The sequence below is a fragment of the Amblyomma maculatum genome, chromosome 10, assembly GCF_055883805.1.
Source record: "Amblyomma maculatum isolate TAMU_Amacu chromosome 10, ASM5588380v1, whole genome shotgun sequence".
Classification (NCBI taxonomy): domain Eukaryota; kingdom Metazoa; phylum Arthropoda; class Arachnida; order Ixodida; family Ixodidae; genus Amblyomma; species Amblyomma maculatum.
This window is the reverse complement of record NC_139353.1, coordinates 121,131,237-121,135,730: the sequence shown is the minus strand read 5'-3', so window position 1 is coordinate 121,135,730 and position 4,494 is coordinate 121,131,237. Positions and strand designations below refer to the sequence as shown.

Here is a 4,494-nt window from a genome sequence, read left to right as displayed (position 1 = left end):
TATACTGCTCCGGCTGATTTTGGCCGCTTATATACCTCGGATGCTCTAACTGGTGTCTCATGTCTCCACATAGAATCACATCAAAGCCACTGAAAGGCTTCATTATCCTGTCTGGCCTTATTTCCCGAAGCCGTCTGTCGACTTGTCGAAGTAAATCGGATGACAACATACTGACTTCATCTATGATGACACATCTCACTCCTCTAAACAAGGTTTGGAATGTGTTTAGATCAGAGGCTGAGAGTCCCTTTTTATCTCGGGCTGAAGTCATGATTATCTTAAAGGCTGAGTCCACCATTACACCATTGAGTGCAACAGCAGCCTTACCAGTGGTAGCACATGCTATATAAGTGTTACTCCAGATACTTCACCATCTCCGTAACCAATCTTCTTTCTTTTGCAGTATCGATTGTAAACATCTGTGATTACCCGAAGAGTGAAAGTTTTGCCACACCTGGCTGGTGCTGTGAAGAAAATTTGTAGAGGTTTGGTGTCCGCATTCGAGACGCGATGTATACCTTCTTCGATTATCATCATGGTTTGCCATCTTCATTATCTCATAGAATTCATCCAATGGCATGCAGTCTTCTCTCTTCTTTATGGCTGGGCATGCTGCAGTAATTATGACGCTTGTAATTGCGCTTTCTGGTACATCACTGTTGTCGTTCTCTTCTATTAATGTAGCGATCCAAGTCTATCTTTCTTCTTCTGCAGCATTTGGGCAATCATCAGTTGCAGCCGGTATGTCTCAGTCATTGTTGATATCACGAATGTATTCCAACAGTCCAGCTTTCGTGACTCCACTGTTATATTTGACCTTTGCTTCTATGATTTTCTCCTTGTTGTCTTCAAAGATCTCAAATGCATTACTATCCAGAATATCATTCTCTCTTCTAAACGGTAAATACAGCATGACATGTTTCCGCTTATAGTTTACAACTTCGTCTATGCCATAGTCTCGGCATTGAAGAATTGCAATCTTCCTTCACTTTGTTGTCTTGGGTGTATTGTATTCAGTCACAAATTCAGCAAATGTTACCTCCTCCATGTGAGGTCGCCGTTCTTCATACTTTTCAACCGAGCTGGTATGCCATGTGTCTGTACTAGTCAGATCCAGCTGTTTTGCATCCATTTGTTTAGCAGTTTTTCTGCTTCGTTTCTCTTCAGGCCACACAGTATTGAAGACAATATCTGTGCTAGTCTCACTCATCTCAAATTTAAGCAGCATCCATGCCGCTTCTTGAGCTGACATTTCAATGGCGTTTACCATTTGCACTCCCAGTCTCCTTAGAGCCTGTTCATATTGTTCAGCTATAGGGTAGCTTGAGGGTCTTCCGCAATGACTTTCTTGATGGCACGACTCAAAGATGATACACCAAGATTTGCCTTGTTAACATATTCTACCACAGAGGCATCACATGCATAGACGTCGGGTTATCTGCAAGTCTATGTTAGAGTTTAATACATGGGCTATCCAAGGGTTGAAAGCATTGATATTAGACTTGTCCATGTCACGTTTCAGCAAGAGAGTTGATCGTGTAAGACCGGTGCGTATGACCTTTTCGTACTCCTGGAAATCTTCGACGTCATGTTCATCCCACATCGAATCATAACTTTCTTACACTGTTGTATTCAAGGCCTCGTGTAGAGCGTCCCGTTTAGCTTTCAACTTCTGAAATGTCTTCGTGCCTTCAGGATCTTCATCATCGGGAGCAACTATTGGTGTCAAGACTTTGGTTGAAGGCATTGGCCAAAGAGGGTAGTTAAACCAGCAAATCTTCCGATTGCCCTTATAACACGTGTGGGTATGCTGATGTTTTTGACTTCTTGGTCTTTCCAAAGTCACATGATCAAGAGAAAGGAGTTGTTCAGCCAATGCAATCGTTTCCGCCATTCCATTGTTTTGCACATTTTCATTTGGTGCATCATTAAGCCAAAGAAGGATATGAGCATGGGCACTTCCTCGATGCTGAAACTCTATGCTTAAAGTATTCCACAACATGGTTAAGTTTGAATGGGCTAAGGCGTTTGTTACACAATATCTACAGTGTGACACGCACCATGCGTTCAAAGTATATAGCACGCACTGCTGGGTCCTCATTCACCAGCATTGCAGCATAGTAGCTATTCATCTCTTCTTCGTCCACGCCAATATCAGATGGTGTCGCTTTTAAGCACTTGAGTAAATCAAGAAGGCGAGGCCAATGGACTTCAGAAGCCGACAGTGTCAGAAATGCCGTCAGTTTACCAAGTTGTCGAATCATGGCAAACAGATCGGCTTTACGGGTATGCCAGTACTGCATGGTGTTGGGTACACCTTTCATGAACCCCATGTCTCTTTCGATCAAATTGACGACTTTGTCTGGATTCTCAACATCTGCCCTGGTCAATGTTCCAATGTCTCCCTTGTTCCGAAACATGACATTTAACATGTCGCATACATGATGGCTGATTATTTTCATTGCCATGTACAAGACATGCATGGGTAAAGCTCCTCTTCTATCGCTTCTAATCTCAGATGAAGCCATGGTAAAGGTCGTAGGTTTTGCTTGTGGCTTGATGTACCTTGCATGCCCCAGGTATATTTGCGGGAATAACAGTTCTTCAGAATGGGTATCATAGAAAACACTAACTGGTTTCTTCCTTCGTTTGGGGCAATCCGTAAAGTGAAATCTTCATTGTAGATCATGGTGTGTTGGTCCATTGGTAATGCAAGTGCTTCTTTCATGGGATCGCATAAATCCTCGTCTCCGCATTCCTCGAACTCAAACTCATTGTTTTCGGCTATATCAATCATGTGGTTTAGCTTTACCGCATCAATTTTGCTTTCATAATTCTTATACAATGGGGAATCTTACAGAACCTCTACCCATGGAAGCAGTTGTTCACATGATGCCTCGTCTGCTAGATAGACGGTTTTTGAAAAGAGACGTCTCTTAATGCTCACAAAGACAAGCTGTTGGTCATCTACATTTCTCGGTAGCTGCTTCAACATTTCATCTGTGTTTACAGGTACATTGACAATTGGACCTTTGATTCCATATTGACCATTTTTCCTATTCATAAGTCTGCGGATGTGCACAAATGGTATGCGTGGAGACAGTAGCCGTTCGGCTACTGGGTTCACACGTGGCAATCCATCTGGCATAGATGGATTTTTGTAGCCATTAGACACACTGTACAGGGGAATCTTTTCTTCTTTAAGACTGCTTTTATACGTGCTACACACAACTCGTTCACACACGGAACACACATTTTCAAACGAATTGCTCGTAACCTGTCTATGGAATTCACGTGCTGCCGACTCGAACTCGTTGGCTCTTCTTGTATGTTCTTCGCACCTCTGAAGCACAATGTCCCCCATCGGTTGTGTTAGACCAGCCTTGACAAGAGATTTTTCCCACCTTTTCTTCAAACGTTCTGCTTTCTCTCCAGGTGTTTCTTCTGCATGTCGTTTTCTTGACTCGCGCTGTACTTTCCTACTAGCGACTCGCAATCTTTCCCTGGCAAGACGTTGCTCTCTTTGTTCAACGGTTTCTTCAGCGCTTCGTTTTCGCCTGGTTGCATTATATCATTCTTGACTGGTCTCCAAAAGCACCGAAACAGAGTATTCATCATTAAGAGCTGCTATTAAAGTTGTCTCCAACCTAGCATCGCTCGTAGAAGCTCCCGTGTCCTGAGATGTTGAACGCATTCGTCTGGCGGCATCATTTGCACATCGTTTAGCTAAATGTTCTTCCTGTTCTTCATCCGTTTCTCGGGCACGTCGCTGTTTCCTAGCTTCAGTAAATCGTCTCGGCTTCTCCTTATACTTGTCGGTCGACATGGCTTCTAACGAGGCCTTGGTCGAAACACCATATATATACACGTCCACATGTAATCTTTTCTCAGAGAGGAAGGGAAGGAGAGAGAGAGCAGCAGCAGTGTGGTTACCCTGGGACTGCGGCGACGAGCCGAGCTGGTCTCCGGTTTTCTCAGCTTAGTGTGACGTGACCACAGCGAGCACCTCCTCGCGGCGCAGCGTGGTTACCCTGGGATCGCGCCGACGAGCCGAGCTGGTCTCTAGTTTTCCTCTGCTTGGTGTGACGTCACCACAGCGAGCGCCTCCTCGCGGCTGCGGCGTGCAGCAGGTATACAGTGCGCCATGGTTACCCTGGAAACGCGCCGACGAGTCGAGCTAGTCTCCAGTTTTTCCTCCGCTCTGTGTGATGTCACTACGGGGTCGTCTAAAGGTCAAACGTGGTTACCGCCAGGACCACGCTGACGGCTCAAAAACCTAGCGTAGTATTGCTTTCGCAATAAGATCAGAAGGGTTCAAAGCTGCTGAACCAAAGATGGAGCGAAAGCATTAGCTCTGCGATGAAAAACTGACAACCATCACGTCTTGCAGAGATTCCCGTGACAATCAGCCCACACTGTTCCTTGAATATTTTTCATGGAGTGATATCCGACAATGATCCGAAATACCTCACTGAAGGACTGTTAAATGGAATG

General features: G+C 44.7%; 1 pseudogene; it reads right to left on the bottom strand.

Moving 5' to 3' along the window:
• Window positions 1-2,300: 2,300 nt before the first annotated feature.
• LOC146177365 (uncharacterized) lies at window positions 2,301-3,893 on the bottom strand (annotated as a pseudogene).
• Between the last annotated feature and the right edge of the window lie 601 nt (window positions 3,894-4,494).